At 46.8% G+C, this 18,830-nt stretch overlaps 8 non-coding genes and 28 pseudogenes across 8 annotated transcripts; all 36 read left to right on the top strand.

The window, feature by feature from the left end:
- The first annotated feature begins 135 nt into the window (after positions 1–135).
- LOC148258151 (5S ribosomal RNA) lies at positions 136–254 on the top strand. The gene has a single exon (XR_015820982.1). It is a non-coding gene; the product is annotated as a 5S ribosomal RNA (ribosomal RNA).
- Positions 255–459: 205 nt separating this feature from the next.
- Positions 460–578, top strand: LOC148258150 (5S ribosomal RNA; annotated as a pseudogene).
- Positions 579–1,803: 1,225 nt separating this feature from the next.
- Positions 1,804–1,922, top strand: LOC148258149 (5S ribosomal RNA). The gene has a single exon (XR_015820889.1). It is a non-coding gene; the product is annotated as a 5S ribosomal RNA (ribosomal RNA).
- Positions 1,923–2,481: 559 nt separating this feature from the next.
- On the top strand, positions 2,482–2,600 carry LOC148258148 (5S ribosomal RNA; annotated as a pseudogene).
- A 559-nt stretch (positions 2,601–3,159) lies between these two features.
- On the top strand, positions 3,160–3,278 carry LOC148258147 (5S ribosomal RNA). Its single transcript, XR_015820081.1, has one exon. It is a non-coding gene; the product is annotated as a 5S ribosomal RNA (ribosomal RNA).
- A 202-nt stretch (positions 3,279–3,480) lies between these two features.
- LOC148258146 (5S ribosomal RNA) lies at positions 3,481–3,599 on the top strand (annotated as a pseudogene).
- A 561-nt stretch (positions 3,600–4,160) lies between these two features.
- Positions 4,161–4,278, top strand: LOC148258145 (5S ribosomal RNA; annotated as a pseudogene).
- Positions 4,279–4,482: 204 nt separating this feature from the next.
- LOC148258144 (5S ribosomal RNA) lies at positions 4,483–4,601 on the top strand (annotated as a pseudogene).
- Positions 4,602–4,809: 208 nt separating this feature from the next.
- Positions 4,810–4,927, top strand: LOC148258143 (5S ribosomal RNA; annotated as a pseudogene).
- A 591-nt stretch (positions 4,928–5,518) lies between these two features.
- Positions 5,519–5,636, top strand: LOC148258142 (5S ribosomal RNA; annotated as a pseudogene).
- A 204-nt stretch (positions 5,637–5,840) lies between these two features.
- Positions 5,841–5,959, top strand: LOC148258141 (5S ribosomal RNA; annotated as a pseudogene).
- Positions 5,960–6,168: 209 nt separating this feature from the next.
- LOC148258140 (5S ribosomal RNA) lies at positions 6,169–6,287 on the top strand (annotated as a pseudogene).
- An 882-nt stretch (positions 6,288–7,169) lies between these two features.
- Positions 7,170–7,288, top strand: LOC148258139 (5S ribosomal RNA; annotated as a pseudogene).
- A 204-nt stretch (positions 7,289–7,492) lies between these two features.
- LOC148258138 (5S ribosomal RNA) lies at positions 7,493–7,611 on the top strand. Its single transcript, XR_015819674.1, has one exon. It is a non-coding gene; the product is annotated as a 5S ribosomal RNA (ribosomal RNA).
- Positions 7,612–8,170: 559 nt separating this feature from the next.
- LOC148258137 (5S ribosomal RNA) lies at positions 8,171–8,289 on the top strand (annotated as a pseudogene).
- Positions 8,290–8,471: 182 nt separating this feature from the next.
- On the top strand, positions 8,472–8,590 carry LOC148258136 (5S ribosomal RNA; annotated as a pseudogene).
- Positions 8,591–8,799: 209 nt separating this feature from the next.
- On the top strand, positions 8,800–8,918 carry LOC148258135 (5S ribosomal RNA; annotated as a pseudogene).
- Positions 8,919–9,481: 563 nt separating this feature from the next.
- Positions 9,482–9,600, top strand: LOC148258134 (5S ribosomal RNA). The gene has a single exon (XR_015820452.1). It is a non-coding gene; the product is annotated as a 5S ribosomal RNA (ribosomal RNA).
- A 560-nt stretch (positions 9,601–10,160) lies between these two features.
- Positions 10,161–10,279, top strand: LOC148258133 (5S ribosomal RNA). Its single transcript, XR_015820612.1, has one exon. It is a non-coding gene; the product is annotated as a 5S ribosomal RNA (ribosomal RNA).
- A 205-nt stretch (positions 10,280–10,484) lies between these two features.
- Positions 10,485–10,603, top strand: LOC148258132 (5S ribosomal RNA; annotated as a pseudogene).
- A 332-nt stretch (positions 10,604–10,935) lies between these two features.
- LOC148258131 (5S ribosomal RNA) lies at positions 10,936–11,054 on the top strand (annotated as a pseudogene).
- Positions 11,055–11,614: 560 nt separating this feature from the next.
- LOC148258130 (5S ribosomal RNA) lies at positions 11,615–11,733 on the top strand (annotated as a pseudogene).
- Positions 11,734–12,065: 332 nt separating this feature from the next.
- On the top strand, positions 12,066–12,184 carry LOC148258129 (5S ribosomal RNA). The gene has a single exon (XR_015820369.1). It is a non-coding gene; the product is annotated as a 5S ribosomal RNA (ribosomal RNA).
- Positions 12,185–12,745: 561 nt separating this feature from the next.
- On the top strand, positions 12,746–12,864 carry LOC148258128 (5S ribosomal RNA; annotated as a pseudogene).
- A 559-nt stretch (positions 12,865–13,423) lies between these two features.
- Positions 13,424–13,542, top strand: LOC148258127 (5S ribosomal RNA; annotated as a pseudogene).
- Positions 13,543–13,747: 205 nt separating this feature from the next.
- Positions 13,748–13,866, top strand: LOC148258126 (5S ribosomal RNA; annotated as a pseudogene).
- A 561-nt stretch (positions 13,867–14,427) lies between these two features.
- LOC148258125 (5S ribosomal RNA) lies at positions 14,428–14,545 on the top strand (annotated as a pseudogene).
- Positions 14,546–14,749: 204 nt separating this feature from the next.
- LOC148258124 (5S ribosomal RNA) lies at positions 14,750–14,868 on the top strand (annotated as a pseudogene).
- A 209-nt stretch (positions 14,869–15,077) lies between these two features.
- Positions 15,078–15,196, top strand: LOC148258123 (5S ribosomal RNA; annotated as a pseudogene).
- Positions 15,197–15,758: 562 nt separating this feature from the next.
- Positions 15,759–15,877, top strand: LOC148258122 (5S ribosomal RNA; annotated as a pseudogene).
- A 209-nt stretch (positions 15,878–16,086) lies between these two features.
- On the top strand, positions 16,087–16,204 carry LOC148258121 (5S ribosomal RNA; annotated as a pseudogene).
- Positions 16,205–17,092: 888 nt separating this feature from the next.
- Positions 17,093–17,211, top strand: LOC148258120 (5S ribosomal RNA). Its single transcript, XR_015819606.1, has one exon. It is a non-coding gene; the product is annotated as a 5S ribosomal RNA (ribosomal RNA).
- Positions 17,212–17,415: 204 nt separating this feature from the next.
- Positions 17,416–17,534, top strand: LOC148258119 (5S ribosomal RNA; annotated as a pseudogene).
- A 206-nt stretch (positions 17,535–17,740) lies between these two features.
- Positions 17,741–17,859, top strand: LOC148258118 (5S ribosomal RNA; annotated as a pseudogene).
- A 203-nt stretch (positions 17,860–18,062) lies between these two features.
- Positions 18,063–18,181, top strand: LOC148258117 (5S ribosomal RNA; annotated as a pseudogene).
- Positions 18,182–18,390: 209 nt separating this feature from the next.
- LOC148258116 (5S ribosomal RNA) lies at positions 18,391–18,509 on the top strand (annotated as a pseudogene).
- The last annotated feature ends 321 nt before the right edge of the window (positions 18,510–18,830 follow it).

Below are 18,830 nucleotides of genomic sequence, written 5' to 3'. Positions count from 1 at the left end.
GTGAGTCACGGTGCTGTAGCATTTTCTTGATATTAGAACGAAAACGGGAGGTGCAGTGCGCACGCACAAGGAAACAAATGACGGGAGGGGGAGGAAAGGAGAAGGAGTTTATGTATTTGCAGCGCGGAATTAAACAGGTGCGATCATACCAGCACTAATGCACCGGATCCCATCAGAACTCCGCAGTTAAGTGTGTTTGGGCGAGAGTAGTACTCGGATGGGTGACCTCCTGGGAAGTCCTCGTGTCGCACCAATTTTTTTTTAGACGGGTCTTTCGACGTTACGCGCGTCTGGAACTAGGGTCCGCTAGTTTATACGCAAATGTGAGTCAAGAAGCAGGGGCATTTTAATCGATATTAAAACGAGAATGAGAGGTGAAGTGTTAACGAACAAGGAAACAAGTGACGGGAGGGGGAAGAAAGGAGAAGGAGTGTATGTATTTGCAGCTCGAAATTAAACAAGTGCGATCTTACCAGCACTAAAGCTCTGGATCCCATCAGAACTCCGCAGTTAAGTGTGCTTGGGCGAGCGTAGTACTCGGATGGGTGACGACTTGGGATTCCCTCGTGTTGCACCCATTTTTTTCGGATGGGTTGTTCGACGTTACACACGAATGGAATTATAAACCGCTGGTTCATTTGCAAAGGTGAGTCACAGTGCCGGGGCATATTACTTGATATTAGAATGAGAAAGAGAGATGCAGAGTGCACGCACAAGGAAACAAATGACGGGAGGGGGGATGGGAGGAGAAAGAGTGTGTGTATTTGCAGTGCAGAATGAAACATGAAGGATCATACCAGCACTAGTGCAACGGATTCTATCAGAACTCCGCAGTTAAGGGTGCTTGGGCGAAAAAAGTACTCGGATGGGTGACCTCCTGCGAAGTCCTTATATTTCACCCATTTTCTTGGGAGGTCTTCGTGTTGCACCCGTCTTTTTGCAGATGATTCCTTCGACGTTATGCGCGACTTGATTTATAGTCCGCAGGTTTATTCGCAAATGTGAGTCACGGCGCCGTGGCATTTTACTTGATATTAGAACGAGTACGGGAGGTGCAGTGCGCACGCACAAGGAAACAAATGATGGGATGAGGAAGAAAAGAGAAGGAGTGTATGTATTTGAAGCGCAAAATTAAACAAGTGGCATCATACCAGAACTAATGCACTGGATCCCATCATAACTCTGTAGTTAAGTGTGCTTGGGCGAGAGTAGTACTCGGATGGGTGACCTCTTGGTAAGTCCTCGTATCGCAACAATTTTTTTTCAGATGGGTCGTTCGACTGGAATTAGAGTCCTCTGGTTTATACGCAAATGTGAGTCAAGAAGCAGGGGCATTTTAATCGATATTAGAACGAGAAGGAGAGGTGCAGTGTGAACGCACAAGGAAACAATTGATGGGAGGGGGAGGGAAGAAGAAGGAGTGTATGTATTTTCAGCACAAAATGAAACAGGTGCGATCATACCAGCAATAATGCAACGGATTCTATCAGAACTCCGTAGGTAAGGGTGCTTTGGCGAGAGTAGTACTAGCATGGGTTACCTCCTGCGAAGTCCTTATATTTCACCCATTTTCTTGTGAAGTCCTCGTGTTGCACCCATTTTTTTGCAAATGATTCTTTCGACGTTACGCGCGACTTGAATTATGGTCCTCAGGTTTATTCGCAAATGTGAGTCACGTTGCCGTGACATTTTACTTGATATTAGAACGAGAACGGGAGGTGCAGTGCGCACGCACAAGGAAACAAATGACGGGAGGGGGAAGAAAAGAGAAGGAATTTATGTATTTGCAGCGCGAAATTAAACGGGTGCGATCATACCAGCATTAATGCACCGGATCCCATCAGAACTCCGCAGTTAAGTGTGCTTGGGCGAGAGTAGTACTCGGATGGGTGACCTCCTGGGAAGTCCTCGTGTCGCACCAATTTTTTTTCAGACGGGTCGTTCGACGTTACTCGCGACTGGAACTAGGGTCCGCTGGTTTATACGCAAATGTGAGTCAAGAAGCAGGGGCATTTTAATCGATATTAGAACGAGAAGAAGAGGTGCAGTGTGAACGCACAAGGAAACAATTGATGGGAGGGGGAGGGAAGGAGAAGGAGTGTATGTATTTTCAGCACAAAATGAAACAGGTGCGATCATACCAGCACTAATGCAACGGATTCTATCAGAACTCCGTAGATAAGGGTGCTTTGGCGAGAGTACTACTAGCATGGGTTACCTCCTGCGAAGTCCTTATATTTCACCCATTTTCTTGTGAAGTCCTCGTGTTGCACCCATTTTTTTGCAAATGATTCTTTCGACGTTACGCGCAACTTGAATTATGGTCCTCAGGTTTATTCGCAAATGTGAGTCACGGTGCCGTGACATTTTACTTGATATTAGAACGAGAACGGGAGGTGCAGTGCGCACGCACAAGGAAACAAATGACGGGAGGGGGAAGAAAGGAGAAGGAATTTATGTATTTGCAGCGCGGAATTAAACGGGTGCGATCATACCAACACTAATGCACCGGATCCCATCAGAACTCCGCAAATAAGTGTGCTTGGGCGAGAGTAGTACTCGGATGGGTGACCTCCTGGGAAGTCCTCGTGTCGCACCAATTTTTTTTCAGACGGGTCGTTCGACGTTACCCGCGACTGGAACTAGGGTCCGCTGGTTTATACGCAAATGTGAGTCAAGAAGCAGGGGCATTTTAATCGATATTAGAACGAGAAGGAGAGGTGCAGTGTGAACGCACAAGCAAACAATTGATGGGAGGGGGAGGGAAGGAGAAGGAGTGTATGTATTTTCAGCACGAAATGAAACAGGTACGATCATACCAGCACTAATGCAACGGATTCTATCAGAACTCCGTAGGTAAGGGTGCTTGGGCGAGAGTAGTACTAGCATGGGTTACCTCCTGCGAAGTCCTTATATTTCACCCATTTTCTTGTGAAGTCCTCGTGTTGCACCCATTTTTTTGCAGAGGATTCTTTCGACGTTACGCGCGACTTGAATTATGGTCCTCAAGTTTATTCACAAATGTGAGTCACGGCGCCGTGGCATTTTACTTGATATTAGAACGAGAACGGGAGGTGCAGCGCGCAAGCACAAGGAAACAAATGACGGGAGGGGGTAGAAAAGAGAAGGAGTGTATGTATTTTCAGCGAGAAACTAAACATGTGCGATCATACCAGCACTAAAGCCCCGGATCCCATCAGAACTCCGCAGTTAAGTGTGCTTGGGCGAGATTAGTACTCGGATGGTTGACCTCCTGGGAAGTCCTCGTGTCGCACAAATTTTTTTTCAGACTGGTTGTTCGACGTTACACACGTCTGGAACTAGGGTCCGCTGGTTTATACGCAAATGTGAGTCAAGAAGCAGTGGCATTTTAATCGATATTAGAACGAGAATGAGAGGTGAAGTGTGAACGCACAAGGAAACAAATGACGGGAGGGGGAAGAAAGGAGGAGTGTATGTATTTGCAGCGCGAAATTAAAGAGGTGCGATCATAGCAGCACTAAAGCCCCGGATTCCATCAGAACTCCGCAGTTAAGTGTGCTTGGGCGAGAGTAGTACTCGGATGGGTGACCACCTGGGAAGCCCTCGTGTTGCACCTATTTTTTTTTGGATTGGTTGTTCGATGTTACACGCGAATGGAATTATAAACCGCTGGTTCATTTGCAAAGGTGAGTCACGGTGCCGGAGCATATTACTTGATATTAGAACGAGAAAGAGAGATGCAGAGTGCACCCACAAGGAAACAAATGACGGGAGGGGGGATGGGCGGAGAAAGAGTGTATGTATTTGCAGTGCAGAATGAAACATGAGGGATCATACCAGCACTAGTGCAACGGATTCTATCAGAACTCCGCAGTTAAGGGTGCTTGGGCGAAAAAAGTACTCGGATGGGTGACCTCCTGCGAAGTCCTTATATTTCACCCATTTTCTTGGGAGGTCTTCGTGTTGCACCCGTCTTTTTGCAGATGATTCCTTCGACGTTATGCGCGACTTGATTTATAGTCCGCAGGTTTATTCGCAAATGTGAGTCACGGCGCCGTGGCATTTTACTTGATATTAGAACGAGTACGGGAGGTGCGGTGCGCACGCACAAGGAAACAAATGACAGGAGGAGGAAGAAGAGAGAAGGAGTGTATGTATTTGAAGCGCAAAATTAAACAAGTGGCATCATAACAGCACTAATGCACTGGATCCCATCAGAACTCTGCAGTTAAGCGTGCTTGGGCGAGAGTAGTACTCGGATGGGTGACCTCTTGGGAAGTCCTCGTATCGCAACAATTTTTTTTCAGATGGGTCGTTCGACGTTACGCGCGACTGGAACTATGGTCCGCTGGTTTATACGCAAATGTGAGTCAAGAATCAGGGGCATTTTAATCGATATTAGAACGAGAAGGAGTGGTGCAGTGTGAACGCACAAGGAAACAAATGATGGCAGAGGGTGAGGGAAGAAGGAGTGTATGTATTTTCAGCAAGAAATTAAACATGTGCGGTCACACAAGCACAAATGCACCGGATCCCATCAGAACTCCGCAGTTATGTGTGCTTTGGCGAAAGTAGTACAATGATGGGTTACCTCTTGGGAAGTTCTCGTGTTGCACACATTTTTTTTTTCAGATGTACCGTTCGACGTTACGCGCGACTTTAATTATGGTCCGCAGATTTATTCGCAAATGTGAGTCACGGCGCCGTGGCATTTTACTTGATATTTGAACGAGAACGAGAGGTACAGTGCGCACGCACAAGGAAACAAATGACGGGAGGGGGAAGAAAGGAGAAGGAGTTTATGTATTTGCAGCGCGGAATTAAACGAGTGGCATCATACCAGCATTGATGCACTGGATCCCATCAGAACTCTGCAGTTAAGTGTGCTTGGGCGAGAGTAGTACTCGGATGGGTGACCTCTTGGAAAATCCTCTTATCGCAACAATTTTTTTTCAGATGGGTCGTTCGACGTTACGCGCGACTGGAACTATGATCCGCTGGTTTATACGCAAATGTGAGTCAAGAAGCAGGGCCATTTGCAAAGATGAGTCACGGTGTCGGGGCATATTACTTGATATTAAAACGAGAATGAGAAATGCAGAGTGCACGCACAAGGAAACAAATGACGGGAGGGGGGATGGGAGGAGAAAGAGTTTATGTATTTGCAGTGCAGAATGACACATGAGGGATCATACCAGCACTAATGCAATGGATTCTATCAGACCTCCGCACTTAAGGGTGCTTGGGCGAGAAAAGTACTCGGATGGGTGACCTCTTACGAAGTCCTTATATTTCACCCATTTTCTTGGGAGGTCCTCGTGTTGCACCCATCTTTTTGCAGATGATTCTTTCGACTTTACGCGCGACTTGATTTATGGTCCGCAGGTTTATTCGCAAATGTGAGTCACGGCGCCGTGGCATTTTACTTGATATTAGAACGAGTACGGGAGGTGCAGTGCGCACGCACAAGGAAACAAATGACGGGAGGAGGAAGAACAGAGAAGGAGTGTATGTATTTGAAGTGCGAAATTAAACAAGTGGCATCATGCCAGCACTAATGCACTGGATCCCATCAAAACTCTGCAGTTAAGTGTGCTTGGGCGAGAGTAGTACTCGGATGGGTGACCTCTTGGGAAGTCCTCGTATCGCAACAATTTTTTTTCAGATTGGTCGTTCGACGTTACGCGCGACTGGAACTATGGTCCGCTGGTTTATACGCAAATGTGAGTAAAGAATCAGGGGCATTTTAATCGATATTCGAACGAGAAGGAGAGGTGCAGTGTGAACGCACAAGGAAACAAATGATGGGAGGGGGGGAGGGAAGAATGAGTGTATGTATTTTCATCACGAAATTAAACAGGTGCGGTCACACCAGCACTAATGCACCGGATCCCATCAGAACTCCGCAGTTAAGTGTGCTTTGGCGAAAGTAGTACAATGATGGGTTACCTCCTAGGAAGTTCTCGTGTTGCACCCATTTTCTTTTTTTCAGATGTGCCATTCGACGTTACGCGCGACTTTAATTATGGTCCGCAGATTTATTCTCAAATGTGAGTCACGGCGCCGTGGCATTTTACTTGATATTTGAACGAGAACGAGAGGTGCAGTGCGCACGCACAAGGAAACAAATGACTGGAGGGGGAAGAAAGGAGAATGAGTGTATGTATTTGCAGCGCGAAATTAAACAGGTGCGATCATACCAGCACTACAATCCCGGATCCCATCAGAACTCCGAAGTTAAGTCTGCTTGGGCGAGAGTAGTACTCGGATCGGTGACCACCTGGGAAGCCCTCGTGTTGCACCTATTTTTTTCGGATGGGTTGTTCGACATTACGCGCGAAGGGAGTTATAAACCGCTGGTTCATTTGCAAAGGTGAGTCACGGTGCCGGGGCATATTACTTGATATTAGAACGAGAAAGAGAGATGCAGAGTGCACGCACAAGGAAACAAATGACGGGAGGGGGGATGGGAGGAGAAAGAGTGTATGTATTTGCAGTGCAGAATGAAACATGAAGGATCATACCAGCACTAATGCAACGGATTCTATCAGAACTCCGCAGTTAAGGGTGCTTGGGCGAGAAAAGTACTCAGATGGGTGACCTCCTGTGAAGTCCTTATATTTCACCCATTTTCTTGGGAGGTCCTCGTGTTGCACCCATCTTTTTGCAGATGATTCTTTCGACGTTACGCGCGACTTGATTTATGGTCCGCAGGTTTATTCGCAAATGTGAGTCACGGCGCCGTGGCATTTTACTTGATATTAGAACGAGTACGGGAGGTGCAGTGCGCACGCACAAGGAAACAAATGACGGGAGGAGGAAGAAAAGAGAAGGAGTGTATCTATTTGAAGCGCAAAATTAAACAAGTGGCATCATACCAGCGCTAATGCACTGGATCCCATCAGAACCCTGCAGTTAAGTGTGTTTGGGCGAGAGTAGTACTCGGATGGATGACCTCTTGGGAAGTCCTCGTATCGCAACAATTTTTTTTCAGATGGCTCGTTCGACGTTACGCGCGATTGGAACTATGGTCCGCTCGTTTATACACAAATGTTAGTCAAGAATCAGGGGCATTTTAATCGATATTAGAACGAGAAGGAGAGGTGCAGTGCGAACGCACAAGGAAACAAATGATGGGAGGGGGGGAGGGAAGAAGGAGTGCATGTATTTTCAGCACGAAATTAAACAGGTGCGGTCACACCAGCACAAATGCACCGGATCCCATCAGAACTCCGCAGTTAAGTGTGCTTTGGCGAAAGTAGTACAATGATGGGTTACCTCCTGGGAAGTTCTCGTGTCGCACCCATTTTCTTTTTTTCAGATGTGTCGTTCGACGTTACGCGCGACTTTAATTATGGTCCGCAGATTTATTCGCAAATGTGAGTCACGGCGCCGTGGCATTTTACTTGATATTTGAACGAGAACGAGAGGTGAAGTGCGCACGCACAAGGAAACAAATGACGGGAGGGGGAAGAAAGGAGGAGTTTATGTATTTACAGTGCAATATAAAAGGTGCGACCATACCAGCACTAATGCACTGGATCCCATTAGAACTCCGCAGTTAAGTGTGCTTGGGCGAGAGTAGTACTCGAATGGGTGACCTCATGGGAAGTCCTCGTGTCGCACCAATTTTTTTTCAGACGGGTCGTTCGACGTTACGCGCGACTAGAACTGGGGTCCGCTTGTTTATACGAAAATGTGAGTCAAGAAGCAGGGGCATTTTAATCGATATTAGAACGAGAAGGAGAGGTGCAGTGTGAACGCACAAGGAAACAATTGATGGGAGGGGGAGGGAAGGAGAATGAGTGTATGTATTTTCAGCACGAAATGAAACAGGTGCGATCATACCAGCACTAATGCAACGGATTCTATCAGAACTCCGTAGGTAAGGGTGCTTGGGCGAGAGTAGTAATAGCATGGGTTACCTCCTGCGAAGTCCTTATATTTCACCCATTTTCTTGTGAAGTCCTCGTGTTGCACCCATTTTTTTGCAGATGATTCTTTCGACATTACGCGCGACTTGAATTATGGTCCTCAGGTTTATTCGCAAATGTGAGTCACGGCGCCGTGGCAGTTTACTTGATATTTGAACGAGAACGAGAGGTGCAGTGCGCACGTACAAGGAAACAAATGACGGGAGGGGGAAGAAAGGAGAAGGAGTTTATGTATTTGCAGCGTAGAATTAAATAGGTGCGATCATACCAGCACTAATGAACCGGATCCCATCAGAACTCCGCAGTTAAGTGTGTTTGGGCGAGAGTAGTACTCGGATGGGTGACCTCCTGGGAAGTCGTCGTGTTGCACCAATTTTTTTTCAGACGGGTCGTTCGACGTTACGCGCGACTAGAAATAATGTGAGTCAAGAAGCAGGGGCATTTTAATCGATATTAGAACGAGAAGGAGAGGTGCAGTGTGAACGCACAAGGAAACAAATGATGGGAGGGGAGGAGGGAAGAAGGAGTGTATGTATTTTCAGCTCGAAATTAAACAGGTGCGGTCACACCAGCACAAATGCACCGGATCTTATCAGAACTCCGCAGTTAAGTGTGCTTTGGCGAAAGTAGTACAATGATGGGTTACTTCCTGGGAAGTTCTCGTGTTGCACCCATTTTCTTTTTTTCAGATGTGTCGTTCGATGTTACGCGCGACTTTAATTATGGTCCGCAGATTTATTCGCAAATGTGAGTCACGGCGCCGTGGCATTTTACTTGATATTTGAAAGAGAACGAGAGGTGCAGTGCGCACGCACAAGGAAACAAATGACGGGAGGGGGAAGTAAGGGGAAGGAGTTTATGTATTTGCAGCGCGAAATTAAACAGGTGCGATCATACCAGCACTAATGCATCGGATCCCACCAGAACTTCGCAGTTAAGTGTGCTTGGGTGAGAGTAGTACTCGGATGGGTGACCTCCTGGGAAGTCCTTGTGTCGCACTAATTTTTTTTTTCAGACGGGTCGTTCGAGGTTACGCGCGACTGGAACTAGGTTCCACTGGTTTATATGCAAATGTGAGTCAAGAAGCAGGGGCATTTTAATCGATAGTAGAACGAGAAGGAGAGATGAAGAGTGCACGCACAAGGAAACAAATGACGGGAGGGGGGATGGAGGGAGAAAAAGTGTATGTATTTGCAGCGCAGAATGAAACATGACCACTCATACCAGCACCAATGCAACGGATTCTATCAGAACTCCACAAGTTAAGGGTGCTTCGGCGAGAGTAGCTCTAGGATGGGTGACCTCCTGTGAAGTCCTTATATTTCACCCATTTTCTTAGGAAGTCCTCGTGCTGCACCTATTTTTTTGCAGATGATTCTTTCGACGATACGCGCAACTTGAATTATGGTCCTCAGGTTTATTCGCAAATGTGAGTCACGGCACCGTAGCATTTTACTTGATATTAGAACGAGCACGGGAGGTGCAGTGCGCACGCACAAGGAAACAAATGACGGGAGGGGGAAGAAAGGAGAAGGAGTTTATGTATTTGCAGCACGGAATTAAAAGGGTGCGATCATACCAGCACTAATGCACCGGATCCCATCAGAACTCCGTAGTTAAGTGTGCTTGGGAGAGAGTAGTACTCGGATGGGTGACCTCTTGGGAAGTCCTCGTGTCGCACCAATTTTTTTTCAGACGGGTCGTTCGACGTTACGCGCGACTGGAACTAGGGTCCGCTGGTTTATACGCAAATGTGAGTCAAGAAGCAGAGGCATTTTAATCGATATTAGAACGAGAAGGAGAGGTGCAGTGTGAACGCACAAGGAAACAATTGATGGGAGGGGGAGGGAAGGAGAAGGAGTGTATGTATTTTCAGCACGAAATGAAACAGGTGCGATCATACCAGCACTAATGGAACGGATTCTATCAGAACTCCGTAGGTAAGGGTGCTTGGGCGAGAGTAGTACTAGCATGGGTTACCTCCTGCGAAGTCCTTATATTTCACCCATTTTCTTGTGAAGTTCTCGTGTTGCACCCATTTTTTTTGCAGATGATTCTTTCGACGATACACGCGACTTGAATTATGGTCCTCACGTTTATTCGCAAATGTGAGTCACGGCACCATAGCATTTTACTTGATATTAGAATGAGCACGGGAGGTGCAGTGCGCACGCACAAGGAAACAAATGACGGGAGGGGGAAGAAAGGGGAAGGAGTTTATGTATTTGCAGCGCTGAATTATACGGGTGCGATCATACCAGCAGTAATGCACTGGATCCCATCAGAACTCCGCAGTTAAGTGTGCTTGGGCGAGAGTAGTACTCGGATGGGTGACCTCCTGGGAAGTCCTCGTGTCGCACCAATTTTTTTTCAGACGGGTCGTTTGATGTTACGCGCGACTAGAACTAGGGTCTGCTGGTTTATACGCAAATGTGAGTCAAGAAGTAGGGGCATTTTAATCGATATTAGAACGAGAATGAGAGGTGAAGTGTGAACGCACAAGGAAACAAATGATGGGAGGGGGAAGAAAGGAGAAGGAATTTATGTATTTGCAGCGCGGAATTAAACGGATGTGATCATACCAGCACTAATGCACCGGATCCCATCAGAACTCCGCAGTTAAGTGTGCTTGGGCAAGAGTAGTACTCGGATTGGTGACCACTTGAGAAGCCCTCGTGTTGCACCTATGCAACGGATTCTATCAGAACTCCGCAACTTAAGGGTGCTTGGGCGAGAGTAGCTCTAGGATGGGTGACCTCCAGCGAAGTCCTTATATTTCACCCATTTTCTTAGGAAGTCCTCGTGTTGCACCCATTTTTTTGCAGATGATTCTTTCGATGTTACGCGCGACTTGAATTATGGTCCTCAGGTTTATTCGCAAATATGAGTCACGGCGCAGTGGCATTTTACTTGATATTTGAACGAGAACGTGAGGTGCAGTGCGCACGCACAAGGAAACAAATGACGGGAGGGGGAAGAAAGGAGAAGGAGTTTATGTATTTGCAGCACAAAGTTAAACGGGTGCGATCATACCAGCACTAATGCACCGGATCCCATCAGAACTCTGCAGTTAAATGTGCTTGGGTGAGAGTAGTACTCGGATGGGTGACCTCCTGGGAAGTCCTCGTGTCGCATCAATTTTTTTTCAGACGGGTCGTTCGACGTTACGCGCGTCTGGAACTAGAGTCCGCTGGATTATACGCAAATGTGAGTCAAGAAGCAGGGGCATTTTAATTGATATTAGAACGAGAATGAGAGGTGAAGTGTGAACGCACAAGGAAACAAATGACGGGAGGGGGATGGAGGGAGAAAAAGTGTATGTATTTGAAGCGCAGAATGAAACATGAGCAATCATACCAGCACCAATGCAACGGATTCTATCAGAACTCCTCAAGTTAAGGGTGCTTGGGCGAGAGTAGCACTAGGATGGGTGACCTCCTGCGAAATCCTTATATTTCACCCATTTTCTTAGGAAGTTCTCGTGTTGCACCCATTTTTTTGCAGATGATTCTTTCGACGATATGCGCGACTTGAATTATGGTCCTCAGGTTTATTCGCAAATGTGAGTCACGGCACCGTAGTATTTTACTTGATATTAGAACGAGCACGGGAGGTGCAGTGCGCACGCACAAGGAAAGAAATAATGGGAGGGGGAAGAAATGAGAAGGAGTTTATGTATTTGCAGCGCGGAATTAAACGGATGTGATCATACCAGCACTAATGCACCGGATCCCATCAGAACTCCGCAGTTAAGTGTGCTTGGGCAAGAGTAGTACTCGGATTGGTGACCACTTGAGAAGCCCTCGTGTTGCACCTATGCAACGGATTCTATCAGAACTCCGCAAGTTAAGGGTGCTTGGGCGAGAGTAGCTCTAGGATGGGTGACCTCCTGCGAAGTCCTTATATTTCACCCATTTTCTTAGGAAGTCCTCGTGTTGCACCCATTTTTTTGCAGATGATTCTTTCGATGTTACGCGCGACTTGAATTATGGTCCTCAGGTTTATTCGCAAATATGAGTCACGGCGCAGTGGCATTTTACTTGATATTTGAACGAGAACGTGAGGTGCAGTGCGCACGCACAAGGAAACAAATGACGGGAGGGGGAAGAAAGGAGAAGGAGTTTATGTATTTGCAGCGCAATGTTAAACGGTTGCGATCATACCAGCACTAATGCACCGGATCCCATCAGAACTTTGCAGTTAAGTGTGCTTGGGCGAGAGTAGTACTCGGATGGGTGACCTCTTGGGAAGTCCTCGTATTGCAACAATTTTTTTTCAGATGGGTCGTTCAACGTTACGCACGACTGGAACTATGGTCCGCTGATTTATACGCAAACGTGAGTCAAGAAGTAGGGGCATTTTAATCGATATTAAAACGGGAAGGAGAGATGCAGAGTGCACGCACAAGGAAACAAATAACGGGAGGGGGGATGGAGGGAGAAAAAGTGTATGTATTTAAAGTGTAGAATGAAACATGAGCAATCATATCAGCACCAATGCAACAGATTCTATCAGAACTCCGCAAGTTAAGGGTGCTTGGGCGAGAGTAGTACTAGGATGGGTGACCTCCTGCGAAGTCCTTATATTTCACCCATTTTCTTAGGAAGTTCTCGTGTTGCACCCATTTTTTTGCAGATGATTCTTTCGACGATACGCGCGACTTGAATTATGGTCCTCAGGTTTATTCGCAAATGTGAGTCGCGGCACTGTAGTATTTTACTTGATATTAGAACGAGCACGGGAGGTGCAGTGCGCACGCACAAGGAAAGAAATGATGGGAGGGGGAAGAAAGGAGAAGGAGTTTATGTATTTGCAGCGCGGAATTGAATGGGTGCGATCATACCAGCACTAATGCACTGGATCCCATCAGAACTCTGCAGTTAAGTGTGCTTGGGCGAGAGTAGTACTCGGATGGGTGACCTCCTGGGAAGTCTTTGTGTCGCATCAAATTTTTTTCAGACAGGTCGTTCGACGTTACGCGCGACTGGAACTATGGTCCGCTGGTTTATACGCAAATGTGAGTCAAGAAGCAGGGACATTTTAATCGATATTAGAACGAGAAGGAGAGGTGTAGTGTGAACGCACAAGGAAACAATTGATGGGAGGGGGAGGGAAGGAGAAGGAGTGTATGTATTTTCAGCACGAAATGAAACAGGTGCGATCACACCAGCACTAATGCATCGGATTCTATCAGAACTCTGTTGGTAAGGGTGCTTGGGCGAGAGTAGTACTAGCAAGGGTTACCTCCTGCGAAGTCCTTATATTTCACCCATTTTCTTGTGAAGTCCTCGTGTTGCACCCATTTTTTTGCAGATGATTCTTTCATCGTTACGCGCGACTCGAATTATGGTCCTCATGTTTATTCGCAAATGTGAGTCACGGCACTGTAGAATTTTACTTGATATTAGAACGAGAACGGGAGCTACAGTGCGCACACACAAGGAAACAAATGACGGGAGGGGGACGAAAGGGGAATGAGTTTATGTATTTGCAGCGCGAAATTAAACAGGTTCAATCATTCCAGCACTAATGTACCGGATCCCATCAGAACTCTGCAGTGAAGTGTGCTTGGGCGAGATTAGTACTCGGATGGGTGACCTCCTGGGAAGTCCTCATGTCGCACCAATTTTTTTTCAGACGGGTCGTTCGACGTTACGCGCGTCTGGAACTAGGGTCCGCTGGTTTATACGCAAATGTGAGTCAAGAAGCAGGGGCATTTTAATCGATATTAGAACGAGAATGAGAGGTGAAGTGTGAACGCACAAGGAAACAAATGACGGGAGGGGGAAGAAAGGAGAAGGAGTGTATGTATTTGCAGCGCGAAATTAAACAGATGCGATCACACCAGCACTAAAGCTCCGGATCCCATCAGAACTCCGCAGTTAAGTGTGCTTGGGCGAGAGTAGTACTCGGATTGGTGACCACTTGAGAAGCCCTCGTGTTGCACATATTTTTTTTTGAATGGGTTGTTCGACGTTACGCGCGAATGGAATTATGAACCGTTGGTTCATTTGCAAAGGTGAGTCACGGTGCCGGGGCATATTACTTGATATTAGAACGAGAAAGAGAGATGCAGAGTGCACGTACAAGGAAACAAATGATGGGAGGGGGGATGGAAGGAGAAAGAGTGTATGTATTTGCAGTGCAGAATGAAACATGAGGGATCATACCAGTACTAATGCAACAGATTTTATCAGAACTCCGCAGTTAAGGGTGTTTGGGCAAAAAAAGTACTTGGATGGGTGACCTCCTGCGAAGTCCTTATATTTCACCCATTTTCTTGGGAGGTCCTCGTGTTGCACCCGTCTTTTTGCAGATGATTCTTTCGACGTTATGCGCGAATTGATTTATGGTCCGCAGGTTTATTCACAAATGTGAGTCACGGCGCCGTGGCATTTTACTTGATATTAGAACGAGTACGGGAGGTGCAGTGCGCACGCACAAGGAAACAAATGACGGGAGGAGGAAGAACAGAGAAGGAGTGTATGTATTTGAAGTGCGAAATTAAACAAGTGGCATCATGCCAGCACTAATGCACTGGATCCCATCAAAACTCTGCAGTTAAGTGTGCTTGGGCGAGAGTAGTACTCGGATGGGTGACCTCTTGGGAAGTCCTCGTATCGCAACAATTTTTTTTCAGATTGGTCGTTCGACGTTACGCGCGACTGGAACTATGGTCCGCTGGTTTATGCACAAATGTTAGTCAAGAATCAGGGGCATTTTAATCGATATTAGAACGAGAAGGAGAGGTGCAGTGTGAACGCACAAGGAAACAAATGATGGGAGGGGGGGAGGGAAGAAGGAGTGTATGTATTTTCAGCACGAAATTAAACAGGTGCGGTCACACCAGCACAAATGCACCGGATCCCATCAGAACTCCGCAGTTAAGTGTGCTTTGGCGAAAGTAGTACAATGATGGGTTACCTCGTGGGAAGTTCTCGTGTTGCACCCATTTTCTTTTTTTCAGGTATGCCGTTCGACGTTACGCGCGACTTTAATTATGGTCCGCAGATTTATTCACAAATGTGAGTCACGGCGTTGTGGCATTTTACTTGATATTTGAACGAGAACTAGAGGTGCAGTGTGCACGCACAAGGAAACAAATGACGGGAGGGGGAAGAAAGGAGAAGGAATTTATGTATTTGCAGCGCAAAATTAAACAAGTGCGATCATACCAGCACTAATGCATCGGATCCCATCAGAACTCCGCAATTAAGTGTGCTTGGGCGAGAGTAGTACTCGGATGGGTGACCTTTTGGGAAGTTCTTGTGCCGCACTAATTTTTTTTTCAGACGGGTCGTTCGACGTTACGCACGACTGGAACTAGGGTCAACTGGCTTATACGCAAATGTGAGTCAAGAAGCAGGGGCATTTTAATCGATATTAGAACGAGAAAGAGAGATGCAGAGTGCACGCACAAGGAAACAAATGACGGGAGGGGGGATGGAGGGAGAAAAAGTGTATGTATTTGCAGCGCAGAATGAAACAGGAGCAATCATACCACCACCAATGCAACGGATTCTATCAGAACTCCGCAAGTTAAGGGTGTTTGGGCGAGAGTAGCACTAAGATGGGTGACTTCCTGCGAAGTCCTTATATTTCACCAATTTTCTTAGGAAGTCCTCGTGTTGTACCTATTTTTTTGCAGATGATTCTTTCGACGATACGCGCGACTTGAATTATGGTCCACAGGTTTATTCGCAAATGTGAGTCACGGCACCGTAGCATTTTACTTGACATTAGAACGAGCACGGGAGGTGCAGTGCGCACGTACAAGGAAACAAATGACGGGAGGGGGAAGAAAGGGGAATGAGTGTATGTATTTGCAGCGCGAAATTAAACAGGTGCGATCATACAAGCACAAATGCACCGGATCCCATCAGAACTCCGCAGTTAAGTGTGCTTTGGCGAAAGTAGTACAATGATGGGTTACCTCGTGGGAAGTTCTCGTGTTGCACCCATTTTCTTTTTTTCAGGTATGCCGTTCGACGTTACGCGCGACTTTAATTATGGTCCGCAGATTTATTCACAAATGTGAGTCACGGCGTTGTGGCATTTTACTTGATATTTGAACGAGAACGACAGGTGCAGTGCGCACGCACAAGGAAACAAATGACGGGAGGGGGAAGAAAGGAGAAGGAGTTTATGTATTTGCAGCGCGAAATTAAAGAGGTGCGATCATAGCAGCACTAAAGCCCCGGATCCCATCAGAACTCTGCAGTTAAGTGTGCTTAGGCGAGAGTAGTACTCGGATAGGTGACCACCTGGGAAGCCCTCTGTTGCACCTATTTTTTTTTGGATGGGTTGTTTGACGTTACGCGCGAATGGAATTATAAACCGCTGGTTCATTTGCAAAGGTGAGTCACGGTGCCGGAGCATATTACTTGATATTAGAACGAGAAAGAGAGATGCAGAGTGCACGCACAAGGGAACAAATGACGGGAGGGTGGATGGGAGGAGAAAGAGTGTATGTATTTGCAGTGCAAAATGAAACATGAGGGATCATACCCGCACTAATGCAACGGATTCTATTAGAACTCCGCAGTTAAGGGTGCTTGGGCGAGAAAAGTACTCGGATGGGTGACCTCCTGGGAAGTCCTCGTGCCGTAGTAATTTTTTTTTCAGACGGGTCGTTTGACGTTACGTGCGACTAGAACTAGGGTCCAATTGTTTATACGCAAATGTGAGTCAAGAAGCAGGGTCATTTTAATTGATATTAGAACGAGAAGGAGAGATGCAGAGTGCACGCACAAGGAAACAAATGACGGGAGGGGGGATGGAGGGAGAAAAAGTGTATGTATTTGCAGCGCAGAATGAAACATGAGCAATCATACCAGCACAAATGCAACGGATTCTATCAGAAATCCGCAAGTTAAGGGTGCTTGGGCGAGAGTAGCACTAGGATGGGTGACCTCCTGCGAAGTCCTTATATTTCACCCATTTTCTTAGGAAGTCCTCGTGTTGCACCCATTTTTTTTGCAGATGATTCTTTCGAAGATACGCACGACTTGAATTATGGTCCTCAGGTTTATTGGCAAATGTGAGTCACGGCACCGTAGCATTTTACTTGATATTAGAACGAGCACGGGAGGTGCAGTGCGCACGCACAAGGAAACAAATGACAGGAGGGGGAAGAAAGGAGAAGGAGTTTATGTATTTGCAGCGCGGAATTAAACCGGTGCGATCATACCAGCACTAATGCACCGGATCCCATCAGAACTCCGCAGTTAAGTGAGCTTGGGCGAGAGTAGTACTCGGATGGGTGACCTCCTGGGAAGTCCTCGTGTCGCACCAATTTTTTTTCAGACGGGTCGTTCGACGTTACGCGCGACTGGAACTAGGGTCCGCTGGTTTATACGCAAATGTGAGTCAAGAATCAGGGGCATTTTAATCGATATTAGAACGAGAAAAAGAGGTGCAGTGTGAACGCACAAAGAAACAAATGATGGGAGGGGGGGAGGGAGGAAGGAGTGTATGTATTTTCAGCACGAAATTAAACAGGTGCGGTCACACCAGCACAAAAGCACCGGATCCCATCAGAACTCCGCAGTTAAGTATGCTTTGGCGAAAGTAGTACAATGATGGGTTACCTCCTGGGAAGTTCTCGTGTTGCACCCATTTTTTTTTCAGATGTGCCGTTCGACGTTACGCGCGACTTGAATTATGGTCCTCAGGTTTATTCGCAAATGTGAGTCACGGCGCCGTGGCATTTTACTTGATATTAGAACGAGAACGGGAGGTGCAGTGCGCATGCACAAGGAAACAAATGACGGGAGGGGGAAGAAAGGGGAATGAGTTTATGTATTTGCAGCACGAAATTAAATAGTTGCGATCATACCAGCACTAATGCACCGGATCCCATTAGAACTCCGCAGTGAAGTATGCTTGGGCGAGATTAGTACTCGGATGGGTGACCTCCTGGGAAGTCCTCGTGTCGCACAAATTTTTTTTCAGACGGGTCGTTCGACGTTACGCGCGTCTGGGACTAGGGTCCGCTGGTTTATACGCAAATGTGAGTCAAGAAGCAGGGGCATTTTAATCGATATTAGAACGAGAATGAGAGATGAAGTGTGAACGCACAAGGAAACAAATGATGGGAGGGGGGAGGGAAGAAGGAGTGTATGTATTTTCAGCACGAAATTAAACAGGTGCGGTCACACCAGCACAAATGCACCAGATCCCATCAGAACTCCGCAGTTAAGTGTGCTTTGGCGAAAGTTGTACAATGATGGGTTACCTCCTGGGATGTTCTCGTGTTGCATCCATTTTCTTTTTTTCAGATGTGCCGTTCGTCGTTACGTGCGACTTTAATTATGGTGCGTAGATTTATTCGTAAATGTGAGTCAAGAAGCAGGGGCATTTTAATCGATATTAGAACGAGAATGAGAGGTGAAGTGTGAACGCACAAGGAAACATTTGACGGGAGGGGGAAGAAAGGAGAAGGAGTGTATGTATTTGCAGTGCGAAATTAAACCAGTGCGATCATACCAGCACTACAGCCCCGGATCCCATCAGAACTCCGCAGTTAAGTGTGCTTGGGCGAGAGTAGTACTCGGATCGGTGACCACCTGGGAAGCCCTAGTGTTGCACCTATTTTTTTTCGGATGGGTTGTTCGACGTTACGCGCGAATAGAATGCCGCTTCTGTTATTGCTGCTGGGTTGGCCGTTGGTCAAGGCTGGTAAGCCCATCGGTCCACACTATAAACCGCTGGTTCATTTACAAAGGTGAGTCACAGTGTCGGGGCATATTACTTGATATTAGAACGAGAAAGAGAGATGCAGAGAGCACGCACAAGGAAACAAATGACGGGAGGGGGGATGGGAGGAGAAAGACTGTATGTATTTGCAGTGCAGAATGAAACATGAAGGATCATACCAGCACTAATGCAACGGATTCTATCAGAACTCCGCAG

The sequence above is a fragment of the Carica papaya genome, chromosome 5 (assembly GCF_054855325.1).
Source record: "Carica papaya isolate Zhongbai chromosome 5, ASM5485532v1, whole genome shotgun sequence".
In the NCBI taxonomy this organism is placed as follows: Eukaryota; Viridiplantae; Streptophyta; class Magnoliopsida; order Brassicales; family Caricaceae; genus Carica; species Carica papaya.
This window is presented reverse-complemented; position numbering and strand designations above follow the sequence as displayed.